The 23,334-nt window shown below is 44.6% G+C and overlaps 1 protein-coding gene across 15 annotated transcripts in view; it reads right to left on the bottom strand.

Annotated features, from left to right (window-relative positions):
- The window catches only part of KALRN (kalirin RhoGEF kinase), a 671,401-nt gene that overhangs the window by 412,875 nt on the left and 235,192 nt on the right, over positions 1 to 23,334 (bottom strand). The gene's annotated exons all lie outside the window — the stretch shown is intronic.

Below are 23,334 nucleotides of genomic sequence, written 5' to 3'. Positions count from 1 at the left end.
CTGGACTATATTCTGTGGGCAGCAAGGCGTCAGTGGAGGGTTGTAAGCTGGGCAGTGACATTTGACGTGCGCTCTGAGAGCAGTGTGGGATGGGAGACTGGAGGGTAGAGATGGAGCACTGACCTGGGAACCTGGATGGGGAATGGCAGTGCAGTGTGAGAAGTGGGCAGAGTGAGAGCTACTAGCAAGGGACTGAGGACTCCCAACTGTTTAGGAAGTGGGGGTGAGGGAGAGAAAGGGAGAAGAGTCAGGTATCCGGCATAGCACTCTGGGTCCTTGTAAAAGAAGATGCCACCATGGTACTACCTCAAGAGGAGGGTGAGAAGCTGGGGTGAGGGAGGAGAGATTGTTGTTCCATTTTAGATGCTGAGTTTTAGATGCTTAAGTGAACTTCAAGGGAAGGTGTCCTGTGGGCAGTTAAGAGTTTTGTCTGGAGGTCAGGAGAGAGACATCGCAGCTATGACAACCCACACATAAGCATAAACAAACCACCTTCCCAAGGCAAATGGGCATGCTTTGATTTAGGAGGATCCTCCCTTTTGAATTACCTAGATCACTCTCTGCTACCTACACAGATAAAGGGCGAAAGTAGCATCTTCACTTCTGACTGTCCATGGATGTCCCAGGCTAGGGGAGCCTGTGGAGGCTGGCTAGTATTGGTGGTGTGCAACACCCTGGGTCTGCTGGCCATAGCCAATCCCGCACCAATGGCACGTGGCTGGGGTTTCTTAAAATTATTATTAAGGACAAGAGGGGAAGAAGACAAGCACCCCCGGAAACTAAAGGAATTTCATTGTGTAATTTTTGTTCTTTAAAATTCTACCTCTCAACCTCGTTTTAAAATAATTTCTATCTCTTTTTCTTGTTGATGAAAGAATCAATAAAATTAATGAAAATCTGAAATGCTTGAAGTCCTTAGAACTTGGGATGAACTCACTCCTTATATTTTCTTGGCTATCCTAGTGGCCTGGAAGTGACCTTCCCTGTATTTTCTGCTAAATGACTATTTAGATATGCTAATAAACAGAGAGTTATGTGCTAGCATCAGAGTTATTAGATTGCCTGGCGCCAGGTCCCTGCTGGACTACAGAGCAAGGAGAGCTGAACATGGGCCAATTAGGGAGGAAAAGCAGGGACAACAGTGAGTTAAATGGCAGGTGAGAATAGAAAGTGCTGGAGGAAGTGCACACCTCATTGAGTGGACTTACTACATGATGAGGTCTGTGCCCAAGCCATTTTGCCCCATCTGCCTTCCATAGTGGAGCATATGAGCAGTCTCTGGGGGCTGAACTTTTTCGGGAACTGTAGCTATGCTGGAGGCTAGATGCAGTGCTCCAAAGATGTGACACTCATCTCATGCAGCAAGAAGAGGCCTGCTCTAGAGGCCAAATAGTCTACATGATAGCAGGAACCAGGGTTTCTCCAATGTGGCTGTTTTCTAGGGACAGTCTCAAGTCTTCTCTGGGCCTGAATCTGCTAATTATACATAACCCTCACCTTTTTAAACTTGGCTGCCTGCAAGGATCATCAGCATTTCTGTTGCATTCAGTGGAACCGGCAACAGAGATTATATGTGTCTGCATGTAAGCTCCCAGGTGGGTGTGCAGTTAAGCAGGAAGAGGACAAGACTGGGTCTGGGCCTGGCTCTGTCACTAACTACCCGTGAGACTGTGGGAAAGTCTCTTCATTTCTGTGCTTCTCTTCACTTGCAAGGGATAAGTAGTACCCAGAATGGAAGTAAGCATCCTGGCTTAAAATTCCTCAATCGGGAAACTTATGAAAAGTATTTTTTTCCATTCATAATAAAAATTAGTCTTATTGAGTCTCCTGGATCAGAACACATATTCATTGTTACAATGTACACTTCTAACTTTTGATTACAAAGAATGTGTGTGAGAAAACTGGCATTGTTTTTGACAGCCAGAAAAAGGCAGCATCTTAGTCTCAGCCCTGATATCTAGACATTTAGAGTTCAAAATGTCCATTCGCACACATCATCTCAGTGCCTCCATCAGGCCCAATTTACAGATGGCAAACAGGTTCAGAGAAGTGAAGCCCACCCAATGGGCTTTTATTCATTTCACCCAAGGCACATTCACTGAGTGTCTGCTGATCCAGGCTCGAGGGATACTGCCCTGCCTCTTGTGACTATAGGACCTCCTCTGCCCAGGCTCCCCGGAGCAGTTGCCCCTCAAAAGGCAGCCACCAGGGCACTATGAGGCTCCAGCTGTGGTAGGACACCATCCCTCACAGGCCATTCACTGTCTAGTACCCAGCCCCATCCTCTCTGCATCACCCCTGCCCTCCCAGTGTCTGGAGACAGCTGATTCAAACAGCTCCACTTCTCTCAATAAATACTTAGTGAATGAAAGTAATGCATGAGCAAGTTGGCCATGGATTCTGGGGTTGCTAATCTCCAGACAAGCTGACCCTTTATAAATTCCCTTCCAACTAGGATACTATGTTTGATCTGTTTGAACTGGCTTCTCTGGAAGACACTTGAATTAGACACTTGAACAAAACTCTAAAGAAAACAAAAAAGGAAATATCTCCACAGTGGTTTCAAACATTTGACCTGTTTACTGTTGTTGTTGTTACTGTTGTTTATTTTTTTGAGAGGCAGCAAATGGTAGGTTTAACAAAATGTAAAAAGACAACAAAATTCCTCCAGGAGGAAAGTTCATGTCTAAATAATGAAATTTTATCTCTTTGTTTGGAAACCAACATAGTTTCATCTCATTAAGAAGATGGATGTTACATGTAAGCTACTTGAATTTTTTTCTTCATATTTTGCTAAGTAATTTTTTATGCTGGCTAAAACTCAGTGAAAATATAAAAATCTAGTTTTTAATATATAATAAATGATAGAATCTATTTAAATGCAAATTAGGAAACTAAATAGAAACATTTTCATCCTTTTCTTTTAAATATGGGGATCGCTAAAAGATTATTATTGCTCTGTTCTGTTTTTAATAAAGCATAAGCTATTTCATAGAGCAAGGATATTAAATAAGGATCCTGGACTTATTTCCTTCATTTGCCACATTTAGCAACAGCATCTGATTTAGAGTTTTAACTTTCAAACCAACTTACCACCTAGTGTTAGAATTTTATGCTATCTGTAATTTAAATTATATTGGTTTTAATTTGCTCATGTTCAGGTTTGGTGACTTGATTGAGAGGATCAATTCAGTTCAGTTTAGTCGCTCAGTCGTGTCCGACTCTTTGGGACCCCATGAATCGCAGCACACCAGGCCTCCCTGTCCACCACCAACTCCCGGAGTTTACTCAAACTCATGCCCATCGAGTTGGTGATGCCATCCAGCCATCTCATCCTCTGTTGTCCCCTTCTCCTCCTGCCCCCAATCCCTCCCAGCATCAGGGTCTTTTCCAATGAGTCAACTCTTCGCATCAAGTGGCCAAAGTATTAGAGTTTCAGCTTCACCATCAGTTCTTCCAAGGAACACCCAGGACTGATCTCCTTTAGGATGGACTGGGTGGATCTCCTTGCAGTCCAAGGGACTCTCAAGAGTCTTCTCCAACACCACAGTTCAAAAGCATCAATTCTTCGGCGCTCAGCTTTCTTCACCATCCAACTCTCACATCCATACATGACCACTGGAAAAATCATAGACGGACCTTTGTTGTTGACAAAGTGATGTCTCTGCTTTTTAATATGCTATCTAGGTTAGTCATAACTTTCCTTCCAAGGAGTAAGTGTTTTTTAATTTCCTGGCTGCAATCACCATCTGCAGTGATTCTGGAGCTCAAAAAATAAAGTCTGACACTGTTTCCACTGTTTCCCCATCTATTTGCCGTGAAGTGATGGGACCAGATGCCATGATCTTAGTTTTCTGAATGTTGAGCTTTAAAGCCAACTTTTTATGCTCCTCTTTCACTTTTATCAAGAGGCTTTTTAGTTCTTCTTCACTGTCTGCCATAAGGGTGGTGTCATCTGCATATCTGAGGTTATTGATATTTCTCCCAGCGATCTTAATTCTAGTGTGTGCTTCCTCCAGCCCAGTGTTTCTCATGATGAACTCTGCATATAAGTTAAATAAGCAGGGTGACAATATACAGCCTTGATGTACTCCTTTTCCAATTTGGAACCAGTCAGTTGTTCCATGTCCAGTTCCAACTGTTGCTTCCTGACCTGCATATAGGTTTCTCAAGAGGCAGGTCAGGTGGTCTGGTATTCCCATCTCTTTCAGCATTTTCCACAGTTAATTGTGATCCACACAGTCAAAGGCTTTGGCATAGTCAATAAAGCAGAAATAGATGTTTTTCTGGAACTCTCTTGCTTTTTCGATGATCCAGCGGATGTTGGCAATTTGATCTCTGGTTCCTCTGCCTTTTCTAAAACCAGCTTGAACATCTGGAAGTTCACAGTTCACGTATTGCTGAAGCCTGGCTTGGAGAATTTTGAGCATTACTAGAAGACAACTAAATGATTTTCTTTCCTAAGTATGCACATTCCAGTATTACCTATTGTCCCCTGTATCCTGCTTGTATACTGCATTAACCCATCCATGAACGCCTATGCCCTAGAGAATACTATGACCTCCTTGCCAGAGAAGCTTGCTACATCTGAAAACTTGTTATGCAGTCAATTCCACAATAAAATGTTATGTGTGTTATAGTGCAAAGAACAGAGATTTCAATTCAAGAGACTTGGGTTCTAGTATAGACCTGCTTTATAAACTTTGACAAGTTAGTTAATGGTCTGAACCTCAGTTTCCTTATCTGTGAAATGGGGATAACAATTTACAATATTTCAACTTTGGCATAAGAGTGAGATTAAAATAAGACAATGAATTTCATGCTTCGGTAATTGCTATATACCAGATAGATTTTTAAATGTATATAGTGAGCATATTCTATTGCACATATTTCCCTAATGTTTGTGTCAGAGCAGAGAACAGATGAAAGGTGTGGATTTAAAATTGCACAACCTTCACCCTACTGCAAAATCACTGTGGGCTCATGGAAATCACACCTGAAGCTCATACACAAACATCCACAGCCCACCCCTGCTGGAGACATGCTCCCAGAGCATGTCACAGGGCACTAGATAGACCAAGGACACCCGTGCATCTTCCCACTGCCCCCATCCTGACATACACTCAGGGTAAGACAGAGAGGAAGGGAGGGAGGGAGGGAGAGAGAAACAGGAAGAGAGAAAGGAAGAAAAAGAGCCTTTGCTTACACAGGACTCAAAGTCCTGCATATTCTCTCAGGGTTATGCCTGAGGGCACTGTCCCCTCCTGGCCTCCCTGTGTAGCCCAGTGGAACAGCGATCTAACCCTCTCCTGCCCTTCCCCTTCCCCATTCTCTCTGCCACATCCCAACCCTTCACAATTACAGACTCAATCCCTTTGACTCAAAACAGTTTTTCACCCAGGAGAGATTCCTATCAAAATGCATCATTCCTGCAACCCCTCCTGGAACTGGTTTATCCTGGACACAGAAACAGTTCATTAAGAAAGCAAGGCCCTTTGTGAGCATAACTCAGGGATGGGATCCTAAAATGGGGTGGCAGAGGAGCCCTAGACCAAAACAGACAGGCCCTAAAGTGGAAGTGGAGGGAATGAAGGCCAAATCTCCCCACTTTACAACTCTGCTTTCATATAGCTCTGCCTGACCCCACGTATATGTCTTCAGGCAAACAGGGAAACACACAGACCCCATGTGTGTGTTTTGGCCTAGGACCCTTGTTGTTGTTGTTGTTGTTCAACAGCCCAGTCTTGTCTGACTCTTTGAGACCCCAAGGACTGCAACACACCAGGCCTCCCTGTCCCTCACCATCTCCCGAAGTTTACCCAAGTTCATGTTCATTGCCGTCCAGCCATCTCATTCTCTGATGCCCTCTTCTCCTTCTGCCCTTGATCTTTCCCAGCATCAGGGACTTTTCCAATGAGTTGTCTGTGCACATCAGATGACCAAAATACTGGAGCTTCAGCTTCAGCATCAGTCCTTCCAGTGAATACTCAGGGTTGATCTTCCTTAAGACTGACTGGTTTGATCTCCTTGCTGTCCAAGGGACTTTCAGGAGACCTCTCCAGCACCACAGTTTGAAGGCATCAATTCTTTGGCATTCTGCCTTCTTTACAGACCAGCTCTCACAACCATACATGACCACTGGGAAGACCATAGCCTTGACTATACAGACCTTTGTTGGCAGAGTAACGTCTCTGCTTTTCAACACACTGTCTTGGTTTGTCATCGCTTTCCTGCCAAGAAGCAATCTTCTTCTGATTTCATGACTGCAGTCACCGTCCACAATGATTTTTGAGCCCAAGAAGAGGAAATCTGTCACTACTTCCATATTTCCCCCTTCTATTTGCCATGAAATAATGGGGCCAGATGCCATGATCGTACTTTTTTTAATATTTAGTCTTAAGCCAGCTCTTTCACTCTCCTCCTTCACCCTCATTAAGAGGCTCTTTAGTTCCTCTTCACTTTCTGCCATTACAGGGGTATCATCTGCATATCTGAGGTTGCTGATGTTTCTCCCACCTATCTTGATTCTGGCTTGTAACTCATCCAGCCTGGCATTTCTCGTGATGTGCTCAGTGTATAGGTTAAACAAACAGGATGACAGAAGACAGCCCTGTCGTACTCCTTTCTCGATCTTGAACCAATCAGTTGTTCCATAAAGGGTTCCAACTGTTGCTTCTTGACTCACATACAGTTTTCTCGGGGGATAGGTAATATGGTCTGGTATGCTTTCCATAGTCTGTCATGATCCACACAGTCAAAGGCTTTAAGTCGATGAAACAGAGATAGATGTTTTTTTGAAATTCCCTTGCTTTTTCTATAATCCAGCAAATGTTGGCAATTTGATCTCTAGTTCCTCTTCCTTTTCTAAACCCAGTTTGGACATCTGGAAGTTCTTGGTTCATATAATGCTGAAGCCTAGCATGCAATATTTTAAGCATGACCTTTCTAGAATGGAAGATGAGTACAACTGTCTGATGGTTTGCACATTCTTTGGTACTACCCTTCTTGGGAATTGGAATGAGGATTGACCTTTCTCTTGTGGCCACTGCTGGGTCTTCCAGATTTGCTGACATAATGAATGCAAAATCTTGATGGCATCTTCCTTGAGGGGCCCTTAAGACCCTTCAATCTTTGTTTTCAATTATCTGCTCATCTAGGATTGAGCTTTTCTGCTTTTCCAAAGCAGGATAGAGAAAGAAAAAGTAAAGGACCCCAAGATGTGGACCTAGTTTGTAGTTCCCTAGAATTCCTTACTGAAGGGAGTTTGATACCTTGCCTCTTTTGTATCCTGCAGGCCTGCAGACCATAAGCAGCTCAAGATTCTGGGAGACAGTCTTTACACTGGTGTCTATAGACAGGGAGGCAGTTGGGACTTGTGCCTTACAGACAATTAACAAATACCTACTGAAGGAGAGAAGGTGTTCTGGGCCCTGTCTGTTCTTCTTTAGGCTTTTGGAATGACAGTGGGCATAGTTGTATATATGGTACAAGAAAGAAGTCATTTTTATCTATCACCATAAATCCAGCTCTTCTCAGAGGATGGCTCAGCCTGGTTACCTGGGAGACCCCAGCACTGTAGCCCCAGGAATCAGTCAGGGCACCAAACAATATCACAGGCCAGGCTATATCTCTGACCTGCAGACATGCTATTGATCCTCTAGCATATTTCTTACCCACTCTGACCCTCAATTCCCTAATTCCAAGATCTCAGATCTAACATCCTAACAAGCTACTCACATCTAGAACTGTCCAGTTTCTCTATAAAACAGACAAATGTCCCTGTTTGCTCCCATTGTGAGCAAGGAGTTAATAAAACCCTTTCCCCTTGCGTATGCTAATCTGACCTTCACTTAACACCCTAGTTCTGTTTCCCTGGAAACAGATAAAGATAGTAAGTGCCAACATGTTACTAAATCATGTGGCCTATGGTTAAAACAAAAAAACAAACAAAAAAACACACGCCCGACTGGTAAACTGAATCTGGACTGGAAGGACTACCAATGAACTATAAATAACTGGTAGGGATAATGTTCCTTGATCTCCCCTGAAGGGGGTGACTCTTGTAACTGGTGTGTCCATTGCCAGAACCCTGAAAGCTGTGCCAACAGAGTTGCTATAAGAGGTACTGGCTCGTGTGAGGCATGGGTTGTTGAGCCGTGAGAGCTTCTGCAGCTGCCCACCATGGATCTTGTCTCCTTGCACCTGAGCTGGCCCGCTGCAAGGACTATACTGCAAGGAAATCACAGCTCCCATCTTATATTGTCCTGAGTGGAACAGCACCAACGGTGGCCCATAGCAGTCTTTGAGTCTGAATGCTCAGTGGAGTCTAAGAAGACTCCTTGGTGTGTGTGGTATCCATATTGCAAAGCCAAATCCTGTGTACATAGTCTCTCTTTGTCTTCCCTTTCCCCATGCTCCTTTCTCACTTTCAGCTTCTCTCACTAACAGCAGTAATAATGGTAACAACAATAATAATAGCAACTAACATTTGCTAAATGCTCATCCTGGGCTTCCCTGGTGGCTCAGTCAGTAAAGAATTCGCCTGCAATGTGGGAGGCCTGGGTTCGATCCCTAGGTTGGGAAGATCCTCTGGAGGAGGGCAGGGCAAACCACCCCAGTATTCTTGCCTGGAGAATGTCCCATGGACAGAGAAGCCTGGTGGGCTACAGTCCATGGGGTGGCAAAGAGTCGGACATGACTAAGCAACTAAGCACAGCACAGCATCTTGTGCCAGGCACAGTTCTAAGCATTATTAACATATAATTCACCCACTCCTGTGTTCTTGCCTGAAGAATCCCAGGGACGGTGGAGCCTGGTGGGCTGCTATCTATGAGGTCGCACAGATTCGGACACGACTGAAGTGACTTAGCAGCAGCAGCAGCAGCAGCATTTACTCCTCTTAATAACATCCTAATTATCTCTCCAATATTAACCCCCAATATTATCATCTCCATTCTACAAATTGAGAAACTAAGGTACAAAGAGGCTAATTAACTTGCCCAAACTCACAAAGCTAATAAGTGGCAGAGCCAAGATTCAAACTCAGGAGGCCTAGTTCCAGTGTTGATATTCTTAACCCTGTTGCTCCACGTTCCAAAATGCTCAAAGCTTCATTTCTGTCTACCCTTCTCTTTTTTACCAAACTTTCAGAAGTACATTTGGCCCCTTGGCTGCTTTTGTTTTTCCTCCATCCACTTCCTCTTTAACCTCTTGTAATATCTTCTACCTTTACTGCTTTCCTAAGTCTGCAGCCTACCAGGCTCCTCCGTCCATGGGATTTTCCAGGCAAGAGTACTGGAGTGGGTTGCCATTGCCTTCTCCTTCACAAGTCTCTACCCAACACTAATTTCTCCCAGGAGATTCAGGGCTTCGCAGACTCAGGCTCTCTTGACACACCACATCTAGTCTCAGCATGACAATGCTGCTAAGTCACTTCAGTCGTGTCCGACCCTGTGAGACCCCATAGATGGCAGCCCACCAGGCTCCCCTGTCCCTGGGATTCTCAAGGCAATATAACACTCTAATTTCAAAAGCTCACCAATTCTTCAATTCTACACTGATTTATCTAAACTTGCCTCCTAATTCTCTGCTGCCCGTTTATGGCTGTCCTTCTTGTCCTTCACACTCTCACTGGAACCATCTCAACCCTTAGCCCTCTGCCTTTTACTCGCTGGCTTTGTCCATTTGAAAATCCATTCAGGCTCACATTTTCAACAACCCAAATATTATTTCCTGTTTCATATGCCACATCCTGTGCCAAGTACCTCCACAGACTTTCTTGTGTAGTCTTTATAATAATGCAAAAATAAGGTATTGTTAATTTCGCTTTCGGCATAGTGAAAACTCAGTACAAAGAGCTGAAGTAAATTGCCCAAGATTACACAGCTTGTAAGTGATGGAGATAAATCCAGAATCTAGTGTCCATCTGAACCTAATTTCCTCTGTTCCAGGGTACTCTCCAACCTCAACTTCCCCGATAACTGACAAGAAGAAATATGTGACTCTGCACAATGAGCTTTACACACATTATCTCAAGTCTCAAAACAGTTCTGTGAGTTAGATACCACCATCACCACCTTTCTCTAGAAGAAACTGTTTGAGAGATCAAATAATTTGGCCAAGTTTGCACAGTCAGGGTGCATTTTAAGTTAAAGTCTATATGACTTCAAATTCCATGCTTTTAAACTACTATCCAATTGTCTCCCAAATGCACACTATTTTGGATTATTCCTAGTCACCTGGTGCCCATGAATTCAGTATGAATACCCTCTTGCATAGCATCAGCGTCTCAAACTACCCCGCCTGCTCTGTGAAAACTCTTACCTTCTTTTGACCACCCCCCCCCACATCTTCACCCTGACCCCCTGAAGTCGATTCATTGTCTTTCTTCAACTCATTCTGAAATATACCCTTCATTTTCCACTGCTATGGATACTTACCACTTAGCCCCTCCTGCCAAGATTACTGTAATTACTCCCTTACTGGTTTCCCTGACTCTGTTTTCTTCTTTATACCAAGCAATCTGCTCTACCAGGCTCACTGCTCTGATACACTACTTTTACCCTGTCATTCCCTCAAAAAAAAAAAATCCCCTACAAAATTATTGTTGTTATCTATTATCTATAATTCAAAATCTAATCTCCTTATTCTGGCATGCAAGGTACCTCCCCCTTCCATACCCAATTGGCCCCATCTGCCCTTCCCCCTATTCTTTCACACCATTGTCTGTATCAAGCATCCTTTCCTGCCATATTCTATTCAGCACCATGGAAATAAATCACACCATGCTCCTTGCCACCCCCGTATATGTGTTCACATCTCTCCTTCCATACCCAAATATTCAATTTCCTTCCACCCTTCAAAATGTACTGGAAGTCTCCTTTCCTCTCAATGATTTCTTTGACCAGTTGAGCCCATACTGATTTCTCTTTCCTCCAAGTTCACTGCCCAAGTATGTACCATAATTCACAAACCCAACCTTCATTCAGAACTACCTAAAGTGTTTTCTTAAAAAAGTATAGCTTCCTAGGCCCTACCCTTGAAATTCTGATTCAGCAGGAACTCTGAAGGTAAATCTGATGCACTTGCATTTTTATTTAAATAGTTCATGTAGACTTACAGTCTGTTTTTTGATGGGGTAGCTAGTATGGAACTTAACTCTACCACACGTACACTAGTTAAAAGCATTGGTCAACAACCAACATAAACCACTGATCCCTGAAGGAAGGGAAACATACAAATAAGCCCCAGGCCTACCCTGGCTTTCTCCCTGAGGGTATTTTCCAAACTATGAAGCCAAGAAACAGGAGCTGAGCAGAGAGCAGCAGTCTTAATGGGTGTAATACAACAGAGACTAGATTTCGGGGCTGGTAGGGTGGTTGTAATTATGGTGATAGGAAGTTAGAGAGGAGGGAGCTAAGAAAACGAGACCTAAAAATCTTCATCAAATTTCCTTTAGGTGCTTGGCCAGATCCTAAGCTATGCATAGGCAAGGTGAGATTCCAGAAGGTCTAGGAGAGAAGAGCTGTGGTATGTGGAAAACTGAAGAGAAACATCAGGGGCTACAGTGCTGAGGAAATGTTATGAGTTCTAAATTAAACAGTGTGAAGAGACTTTGGTGAACTCTGGACACTCAACTGGGACCCCAAAAGACAAGACTGTAAGAGTAAGAACTGCATCTTAAGAATATGGGCTATATCCTAGAATTAAAGAAGAGATAGAAGTAGATATGTCACAGCAAAGCCTAAACCAAGGCTCAACAGGATCACAATCTGTAGTTTAACTGCATCCCAGAACAAAACTTAACAAAATTTAGAGGAGGATAACCTAATCAAGAGGCTGTACAATAAATCATCTATAACAACCAGTAGATTATTCGACATATGAAGGAGAGAAAAGTGATTAAGAATAAAAAAAGTTAAAGTCAATAGAAACAGGACCTGAGATGATTAGGCTATAATTTAGCAGACAAGACTTTCATAAGAACTATGATTAGCATTTGAAGAAAATAGGAGGGAAAGGCACAAAATGAATTAAAAGGTGAACATAACAACAGAGTCCAGTGTTCTGTTTCTTGTAGCCAAAAGCATTTCAACATAAACAGCTACATGCTCAAGATGCTTAGCACTTATTCACTTATTGAGCGCCCACTGTATTCTAGATATTGGATTAGAGACTAACGAGAAAAGATCAAGGTAAGAGTCTAGTGAGGGAGGCAAATATATTTGATAGTCTGTCACTTTTAACTGTGAAAAGTACTATGAAAAGTGTATATGTCCTGGTTCAGAAGGAAATGGCAACCCACTCCAGTATTCTTGCCTGGTAAATCCCATGGACACAGGAGCCTGGCGGGCTATAGTCCATGCGGTTGCAAAAAGCTGAACATGACTTAGCGACTAAACAAGAACAACAAATACGTGTATGTATAACTGATTCACTTTGCTGTATACCTGAAACTAATACAACACTGTAAATCAGCTATACTTCAATAAAAATTTAAGAAATAGAAAAAAAAAGGCAAAGGTCGAAAGGCAGAAGTAGGTCTTTATTTAGTGGCAGTGAGGAACCACTGAAGGAAACTGATAAGGTTAAATTCACTTCTAACCCTAAATGGGTGTCTACACTGAAGCCCTTGGCACACAGTCATTTATCTCATTGCAAAGAAGAGTCCAAGGCAGCCACCATGATCTCACAAAAAATCAACTAACACATTACAGGTTTCTCCATGACCGACGGTTCTCACCACCACCACCACCCAGCCCCCTGCCTCCTGCCTTCCCCTTCTCCTTTTTCTTAAAAACCCTTCAACATCTGAGATGAAGAAGGTAAATATAAAGAAGGAGATACAGATGACATATGAAAGGTGCCTGGCACAGTGCATGACACACAGTAGATGCTAAATACATGCTAGTTCCTTCCCACTTTCTTCACCTCCTTTTCCTGCCAGACAGGATAAGCTGCCAGTCACAAGTAGTTGCTTTCTGACTAGTGAAACCCAGGCTACAACTCTTCATGCTCAAATCACACACTGTCCTAGAAAATCAGCACACTCCTATTAGGCCTTAAAAGGTTACTCTCTTCAGACTTGCCCTCCTCATGCTAAGTGATGTAATGAAAAGTTTCACCAAGTCGATTGTTAATATAAATATTTTCAGAATTTGAATAATATTTTTATTCTTTGCATTTTATTTTCAGTCTGCTTGCCTGGATGGACTAAATTTCCTGCAGTCCTGGCAACACACACACTACCCTATTGTGGGAAGGAACAGTCACCCAGGAGCCAGCAAGTCAAGCAGAGGAGAAACAGGACCAACCAAGCCAGGAGTCAGCCCGGGTAGCCTTGGGATATTGACTCTGAGTGGCCAAATTCCTTCCATCTGAACCACAGATGATGATAAAATATTTTCAGGAACAGCGTGAGGGAATGTTTACTCACTTCCCAAAATGTAAAATTGAAGAGGTCAAACTCAATTTAATTCAAGCTGAGAAAATAGTGCCCAACTTTATCCCAGAGCTAAATTTAGGCATAAACCGAGTTCTGGCCCTTGGCAAGTTAATTTATATGAGCTAATGCTTGTTTCTGGCCTACATGATATACTCAATAAATGGTAACTATTACTGTTACTGCAAAAATGGAGTGTCTGTTGGATGTTCTCACCTAGTCCTCCCACACATCCTAAATCAGCTGTGGCAATTACTTGCACATCTGGGGAAAAAATTCCATGTTGACTGAGGAGGAGGTGGCCTCCCTTCAGGAGTCCCTCTCTGAGAGAGGGGGGCAGGTGCTATGCTGGAAGGGGTCTGGACTAGGTGGGCTTGACTCTGAGCAGAGGAAGAAAGCTAGCCCTCTCCTTTTCCTTTCTCCCCTCTTCCTACGGCAACAATGAGGCTGAGAGGTGGGAGACCATGAGGGAGTCAGGCTCAGGTACCTGCTGGAGAAGATGCTCTATCATGCTTCTGACTTCCAGATCCCACCTAGCAGAACATACATACTCCATAGGAACTCAGGAAAGACTTAGGAAGGAAGAGCCCAATCTTCAAAACCCTCCATGTCCTTAACAACCTCATTCAGAGGACTAAGGTAAATTCTTGTGTTTAGATAATGCCACTGTCCCTAAGAGTAGGGCAGAAATGCACTAACCAGGTAACTCCTGGTAATGTTTTCAATAACCTTCATCACCACTTCTTTGACTTCCCCATGCCTTAAGAGAAACCAACATTTGAAGTAAGTCATTTTATCCTTCTTCCAAAGTGCTTTTAGGCTTTCTTTCCACTGCCTTATCACCCTAACATAAAAATCTTGCCGTTCCCTTAGTTCTTATTCTTCCTTGACCTCCAATTAATCACCATGTCCTATTTTCTTTCCCTTAGACTATCTCCAGGGTTTGCCCCTCTCCTTTCCTCTCTCTCTGTCAACTCATCTGCTCACATTTAGATTAGTATAAAAGGACAAGAATTGGTTTCCCTAACTCCAACTCTTTCTCTCCATTGCAAGAGGAAACCTGTTAATTCCAATTTTTAAGCAATAGAATTAGAGTGACATCTCTTGAAACCACTCAGCAGTAGGTGGTGCTCTTGTGCCAACTCAGAGCACTCACAAAAGTTTTGTTCCATCAAGCAGCCTATTGAGTACCTCTGAGGAACACAGTTGTCTCAGACACTGGCCCTGACCTCTGGGAATGTGTAATATAACTGCATTGGAACAGGGCCAATTTGATGGATAAAGACCATGGAAAGTTGCCTGGAGGAGAGAAAGACTACCTCCATCAGAGAAGAGTGGGGAAAGTAGCTAGGCCTTCAACTAGGACAGGGTTTCAATAGGCAGATAGGAGGGAGGTCAGTATAAACACAGGTGCAAGAGGTGAGCCTGTGCAAAGCACAAAAGAGGTTGTCCTGATGTCGGGGCTGAAGGCCCAAGTCCAGGCTCATTCTCCATTCTAGGACCTTCTGGTTTGCACCTCCTCGGACACCTCGGGACAAGAGGTATCCCAGGGAAATCTTTTAGGACAGGACACATGCCACTCTCAGGTGAGACAAGCCAGGCCACCATTTGTATGGAAGAAACCAACATTCCTTTTTTCTCTATACCAAGAAAGGGCAAGAATGTAGCTTTCCTCCAGTCCCTGGTTACTCAGGGAGTAGTGTGACTAGATTTCTGACCCCCTGTTGTGACTCCAGGTAATCGACATGGCATGGACACCCCTCCCTCCGCCCTCCCCCCCCCCCCCCGACCCCACACTCCTCCCCATGCCGAGTCTGAGCTGCAGCTGCACTGGACAGAACCTACTCTGCGCCTCCGAGGCTGCCATGCCTTTGCTCATGTTCTTCCCTGGCCTGCACCCCAACCCAGGCTGAAGGTTTCCCCTCATGCTGTCCCTCAGCAGTGACAGGTTCTTTTTTTTTTTTTGAAAAATTGTCTTTCTGTTGTGTACAATAATCTTACATTTTAATTTCCATTTCTAATACTGAGGATATATGGTTTGCAATGGTGTGGCAGTTTTCAACTAAAGGTTCTAGATTCTGAAGTCTAGTGAGTACCTCATATGCTTTACTGCAATGTACATGTGTATGCTTTTGTCTTGTAGTAATTTGTCGACAAAATTTATTGCCTGAGAGACAGAAATTGCAAGATCATAGATACTTTTTTATATTCTTTAGTTTTAACTCTGTGCAGATGCCACAGTTGCACTGCAGGAATGGAAAGGAAAGCCAGTTTACCTCCATGAGGAGCCCCTCCTTGACAGGTTCTTTGGTCAGCTTTCCCTATGCAGCAGCTGTTTGCCAGTGCCTCCCCACTCTAGTGGTAAAGCCTGACTCCAGTTTGTCTTCCAATGGCCCATTCCCAGTACAGTACCTGGCATTTATTTAATTGGCTTGTCTTTAGCAACAGTGTTCTAGATCCTGCCAAACTGGGCACACACTTCTAACTTCCTTCCTCTTGTTTCCCCAGGCACCAGGGCCCTACCTCACCTCTATGTTTTGCTGCCACATGCTGCCTACTGTCTGCTCCAGTACCTGTTGTGGATGAGCCTGTACTCTCTGCCCTTCTTCCCATGCCCTGCAAGAAAGCCCCCCACCCCCCATGCCTCTTCCACTCTTGATGGCCCAGCTCTAATTTGTCTCCATAAACCTACCATCTGCTGAGCACCTACTAGGCTCCTGGCATACTAGATGCTTCAAATACATTTTCTATAATCCATACTACAATCCTAAAGCACGTATTAAGAATCTACATTTTACAGAAAAAGAAACTGCTCAGAGAGGGCAAACTGGCCACAGATAGTCAATCAGCTAGCAAGTGGCTAAGCTGGGATTCAAAACCCAAGTCTCTTGTGATTGTAATGCCAGTGCTCTTTCTAGAAGCCTTGGCTGGGTCTTCTGGTGGCCTATGCACACTGCCCTCCATGGGAGGCCTGAGCCACACAGGGAACAACCGAAGGAAGAAAGCAAGACCACAAAACAAGACCACAAAAGGGAAGCGAAACAACCAGTTCCGAGAGAATGAATGCATCTTAGAAGGCTGGGGTAACAGGCTAGAGGAGGCGGATGGGCACAGAGAAGAGGGTCACAAACAGGAGAGGAAGTAGAAGGGGTGCAGTAGGGAGGACAGAAGGTGAAGGGAAGGAAGGAAAGTGTTTATATCTTCTGTTTATATCTCTGATGAGCGTCCTTCTTTCCTAGCTCACCTAAATTGCTGCAGACAGACTCAGACTAACAACCCAGATTCTGGAAAGTACTGTTAGCATAGTGTCCCTGTTTTCAGTTCTGAAGGGTCATGTTGTGGGGTCCACACATAACGGAGGCCACCTATGACACATATGACAATTCAGGCTACTTCCAGCCCTCATAAGAGACCTGGGAGGGTGGGGGGAGTCAAGCCTGCTGTGCCCAGCATTCCTGCCACTCCTTGCTCCACTCTGCTTTCCACACCCACTTCTCATGCAGGCCTGGTCACCTCAGCGGACACTGAACACACAGTGTCCTAAGCATGAAGCCGAGTGAAGGACGCAGCAGGAGAACGGGTGTAAGGAGGATAAAAACAGCTTCAGGAGAAAACATGCACAGACGCATTCTGCACAACACTGACATGGATTATTTTTGGAATCTAATGTTTCTAATGTTCAAGGGGAGGAAATGAAAAAGAGTAAGTAGAGATTCCCAGGACCAACAGGCTGGAAATAATACAGGACACTGTGTCCTGTGTTGGGCGGGACACAGACACACTTCCTTGCCCTGCGCCTGAGCCCAGTCAGCGGGAGGGGGACGGGGCAGTGGAACAGGCCTCAGTAGGAGGGAGGGCAGGAGCAAGGGGTACCAGGAATCTTTCTCCAAAACAAGCAGGAGATTACAAGCCACCCAGTAAAGACTTTATCTCAAAGGTCGCAGTTCTTGAAGGCCTCCCTCCCAACACCAAGGACTTGGGCAAATGAATCACAGAAACTTGTCAACATGCTCCCTAGAGGCCCAACCAGTGCTTGCCCTCTTACCAAAGCAGCGGTAAGGTCACAGGTCAGGTGACCACCAGCCTCCACTCTACCCCAGTCTCTCTAGCCACCTCCTAGGTTACTGGCCTATGCACTCTTTCTCCTGCAGGGCAAGGGCAAGATTGGTATTGGGGCGTGTGTGTGTGTGTGTGTGTGTGTGTGTATGCAAGGGCAAGATGGATATTGGGGCGTGTGTGTGTGTGTGTATATGTGTGCAAGGGCAAGATGGGTATTGGGGGGTGTGGGTGTGGGGGTGTGTGTGTTGGGGATGGGGAGGAAGCCCAGCCACAAAGCAGAGGGCCCACCTTCCCACTGCCTACCTGACACTATCCCAGGCACACCTCCCAATGCGTTGCCAAATCTCAGCTTTCTCAAGTAAAATGGTGCTCACATTCACAACCCCCACCCTCCCCGACAGACAGGAGACCAAATGAGGAACCACCAACTGTATGACTCTGGGTGGGTCTCTGCTCTGGGTCAAAGTTTTCTATGTAAAAGGAAGGGCTGGACCAGAAAATCTCTAAGGTCAGGGGTGTGAGAACACTTTAAAAACCGACATTCAAAAAAAGATTTCATATAATGACAACAATAGCACTTCAGTCTGACAAATGACACTGTTGGCTCAAGGCGTGTGGGGGTTGGAGAGATGGCCAAGAGAAGAGGCAGTGAGCCAAGTGTGGGGCGGGGGGGGAGGGGCAGTGTGTTTCTTCCATACTGGCCCCAATGGTCCTTGTCACCCCAGACAGAATGAGATTTAGGGTCCTGCTTTGGGCTCTGGGGAGTGAACAGAAGTGTTTGTACCTCAGAGGGAAAGGGCAGGAAACAGCAGTGGATACTCTGTCCAGTGACAGGGCATCCTATGGATGTCCTGAGCTGCTAGTACAGTTAACAGGACATACAAACAGCACAAAACCCTTAGTGCACCGTCCTGTTGCCCACCGTGATGCTTTTCACCCTGTGGGACCAATACATATCTTCTCAGGGTGACTAACATGAAAAAAACATTATTTAGTTTGCATAGACCTCAGAGAAAATAAAAATGCAGAGACATTTCTTGGATAGACTGCAGAAGTTCTGGCTGCAAGCTTGTAAGAGAATATGACAAATATGCTCTTTGCTCTAATGCATGGCAGGAGGTGACAAGTGTCTCAGGTGTAGCTCGTGCATGGGGAGGGGTGATCACCTTCCCCTGAGGAGATTTGCTTTCCTCTGTGGCTGCTTCAAGGACAGACACTACTTTTCCAGAGACCTTTCTCTTTGGCAGCTCCCCCAACCCTGACTCATCAGATATGATCCAAATTTGACCTGGTGCTTCTCTCTTTTGCTTCATCCAGGGGCACCATACAATGCAGTGATCTTGGGGGACCCTCATGAACCCATATCATAATTGCCAACTTCTCTCAAAACTCAGTTCTTAACTTCATTCCATTAGGGATCATTGAAAATTATTTGGAGCAAGTTCATTTGAAAGGGAGCATCGATCACACTCTTTGAGGTTTCAGCAGGTGCCTGATGACTAAGAAGTAAACCAGGATTGAAACAGCACAAGGAGAAGGAAGGGAAGCCAAGGTTAAGGGAGCAGTGATCTGGGCTAGGCAGAGGGCTAGTCACAGGGCCTCCACACATATCACATTCAATTTTCCTAACAACCCTGGAGAGCTTTCCTTTTTTAATCAGGAAAAGAACTCAACAAATCATGATTCTATTTGCTGAGAAAAGTTTCTCTTTCTCATTTTCCATCATCACCCAAAATGATAACCCTGAAGAGAGAAAAGTCAACTCTAGATACACAGGGGAGGACGAATAGTAAAAAGGCAAAAATTACTGTAGAACTGTTGAGCTGTGAAGGGGCTTAGATACCATGCAGTGTGGCAAGTCTCAAAGGAGAAGGAATGTGAGCACATTTGGGTGGGGGTGAGAGGGGTCTTTACTCAGCCACTCCGGGGATTGTGAAACATCCCCTTTACAAGACTACTCTTGACCACCACTCCCACTACTGTGACCACATACATGCCCCACCACCCTCTTTATCCCAGTGAAGGACATTTTCACAGACAGGATTGTACATAGAATAGTATCATGTGAAATCAGGAAAAAAAAAAAGTCAAAAGACACTGAGCTAGCCTAAATTCTTCATCTCTCTTTTGTTGGGAACATAATTGGGGGTCAGAGGTTAAAGATGTGCCTAAGATCTCCTAAGTGCTAAGCGGCACCCCAGGCCACATTGGAGCCCCCTCTCGTAAGACTCTATTTCATCACAGACATGGCACCCATGAGTATGAACAGAATTTCACCACACAAGAATGAATATGAGGGAACGAATTTAAAATTTGGTTCTCCAAAGGGAGCTTTCCCACAGGTGGCATGGTGAAGGCAGCCATTGAGGTCAGGCTCCTCTAAGCAAATGAGAGGGCCTCATCTGGGCAGGTGCCTTGGTCACGGAGGAGGCAGGCACCTAAATATCCTCCCAAGTGTGGTGATAAATACCTTGTCTTGGGTGTGTCCCACATGAAACAAATACAACATTATCAGTATAAACTGATAATAAGCACAATTCTAATACTGGAAGCCCACTGGATAGCTCTGTTCATTCCTTGGGGGATACTCTTACAGGAAGTGGAAATATATTCCTTCTTTCCAGAATGGCTTTGAACAAGATTAGATAGCCTCCTGGATAGACATCAGTATAGCCTCCTTTATTCAGAAGCAAAGTAGATAAAGTCTCCTCCATTAGTTAAGTCAAGTTACGCCCTGGAGCCCTTCTAAGAGCTTCCCTTTCCCTACAAAGACTGGAAGATCGTAGGGAATCTTCCAGCAGGCCTCTGGTGCAGCAGCTTTGGTATTTTCTGATAGCTATGATCAGCATCAGCACATATATGGGCAGCAAGAGGTCACAATGGCGGGTGTCAAGATGACAAGGCTGGGTTTCCTATAGTGCATGGAAGGTAAATTCTTGTATCTCAAGGTTTCTTCCAATTCTACCATTCTAAGATGTACCCTAGGCATACAGGAAAAGTGGGGAGCTAAGGAAGACACTCCACTGAGCTGTACCCACCCTTCTCTTTTCCAAGGAGACATCTACCATGAGTCTACTTAATGACTCTTAATAAACAAACTGCCCCCTAATGGGGAAGAGGCCTCCCTTCTCTCCAGTAACGGGATGTGATTGCAGGGCAGACACCTTCATCACATAGGATCCACTGCAGCTAGTGGGGCAACTAGCTGTGAAACAGGGCTGCAAAGAGAGTTGTAATCTGTGCCTGGCTAATGAGGAGCGAGTGAACCATGTTCTGTGAACAGAGTGGAGGACAGGCCCATTAGTTACAGGCCAGAGGGCACAGGGCCCAGGCAGTGTTGCTCATCTTCCAACAAGATGCATTCTGTGTTACTCCAATCACCTCTGAATTACCCAGCCCTCCCACAAATTGCTCATTAAGGTTTTCCTGTCATTTCTGAGCTGCAATATTTCCCTTTTCTAAGAACTCCTTAATCACAGAGGCTGTGCCTAGGACAGTGGGGTGCACACAGCAGACATAAGTAGTAATAAATAGGACTTGATGACAACCTGCTGCTGAAAGACAGAAATTCTGGCTCACTCATCTTTATCCAAGTGCCTTGTTTTGGGCTCATGACAGCTGCTCAGCAGAAGTTTATTAAATGAATGGGTGGCCTGCCTTATGAATTATCTGTAAAACAGAGTCCCTCCTCCCTAAATGCTTAATTGGCAGAGAAAATGGCTCCTTCCTGGCCACCCCTGAAATGAGGGATGCATGGGGTCATTGCAGAGGTCAAGGGAAGGTGGTGAGGGGTGGTTTCACTTCTCAAGGCCAGCTGGCAAATGGGAAGTGCTGCCATTATTGAAGGCCTGGGAAACAAGCTGTCACCCACAGGGCCAGAGAGGAGACTGCGCCCACCCCTTTATAAAAATAGAAGCTGGGTGATCACCAGACTCCTCCAATTGCCAAGAGCTTCCCAGATCTGGAATCAGAGGCCTCCAACAAGCCTCCCACCAGAGAGAAGGCTAAGATGTGGCTCATGCAGTAACTATTTCCTCAGGCCCTTGTTTAGATATGAATCTGCTCACACAACTCTTACCCAAACCACCGTCCTCCTCACCCTCTTTCCAAAACACCAAATAAGTCAAGGACTGAGGCACTTAGTTCTGCAAAGATATTTTAAATTAATCTTGAAGCAATTTAAAAGGATTATTTTTCTCCCCTGTCCCTCACCCAGCACATTTCTGTGGCAGCTAGGTCAAGCCTGAGCAGCATTTTCACCACTGACTCAATATCAAAATATTCCTGGGCTGCCTTCTCCCCATCAGCCTTTCACTCCCTCCGTTGTTTTTTTGATATTCCTCCTCTCCTCCTCTGCGCGCGCGCACACACACACACACACACACACACACACACACACGTGCACAAACATGCAAGCAAATACACTTCTCTTTAACGTATGAGCATGGATCCTAACAGAGTCCACATACAGAATTCAGGGACCGTAGACTTCAATAGGAAAAAAAAATAAGCCTTTATTTTTACCCACCTCTAACTAAAATATAGCATTCTCTTCAATTATAAACAAAGGCATCCAACTTCATTAATGTTATCAATACTCGGGCCTCTAGCATCAATAGAAACATACTCACTTTCATATCATATCAGGGTTGTTGCCCTCAAACATCATTTATGGTCATCACTACTACAAAATTATGGTAGTTATAAGATTTCAAGTCGAACTTGTTGTTTAACACGCTCCTAAAGAAGTATCTAAGTTGCTATACTTTAAAAATTTTAATAAGTGTATTTCAATAATTATTTTCCAAGCCCATATGTAATTTTGTACATTTACAAATATTATTCTGAAAAGCAGTCCATAGTCTTCACTAGACCAAAGGGATCCAGAACACAGAAAGGTTAAGAGCCCCAGCTTAACCTAATGAGCATTAGAAGGTGGGACTTGAGACTTACCCCAGAGTCATCCTGGGCCAGGGGACTCAGGGCCTAACAGGTAGAGTTCAGTGACAGCATAAGGCAAGTCCCAGGAGTGGCAGGAGATCAGGGTTACTGGATAAGAGCTTGGGTGGACTTTCGAGACAGACACAATATTTGCTCTGTTCAACTGGCAGTGTGATCTTAGGGAAGCCGCTGCATCTCTCTGAGCTTCCATTTCCTCCATATGAATTAAGAATAATAATACACCATACAATTCTGTGAGCATGAACTGTGAGGCAGCATTACTCCTTGGCTGACTGGTACTAGGCTGACTCTAGGTCAGCCTTCCTTACCTGGGGGCTTCTGGGGTAAGGCAGGTAATGCTGTTTTGTTTTGTAAATGGGCACTGTCTGGGCCCTTTTAGGCTTTCCATTTCCTGAACTTGAAGGATGCCATGAAGTGCCTCAAACTCAAACACATCTAGGCAGACCCAAGTCCCCTACCTCCCTGAAACAAGCACCCAGGCCAGGATGCAAAGCAGATCTCCTGTGCCAGAGCAGGAAAAATCTCAAGTAAAAATGAAATGCTTCAGACCTTTCCAACACTGGTCACAGAGGCCAAAAAACATGCCTCTGGCTTTACAGAGTAGTTGGCTCCTGACCTGGTGTCTCTTCTCACTTGGATATGAGCAGGGGGTTCTGCAGTCCAAGTGCTCCAAACCTCAGGCCCAGGCCAGGCTAGAGTCAGACTCAGACTCAGGCCTGGCCACTGGGTCAAGAGTCCTCAGGAAGGTCAGAGGAAACTCTGAAACTCCAAAAGTTGTGCAAGAAACTCCTATCTCTTCCAAACTCTGGCTTAAATGATGTTCAAAAGTTCTGTTGTAGAAAGGGGTCATGCACTTTTTTAAAATTATACAT

This window comes from Cervus canadensis, chromosome 7, assembly GCF_019320065.1.
Source record: "Cervus canadensis isolate Bull #8, Minnesota chromosome 7, ASM1932006v1, whole genome shotgun sequence".
Classification (NCBI taxonomy): Eukaryota; Metazoa; Chordata; class Mammalia; order Artiodactyla; family Cervidae; genus Cervus; species Cervus canadensis.
Note: the sequence above shows the minus strand (reverse complement) of the source record. Positions and strands in the feature narration are given on the sequence as shown.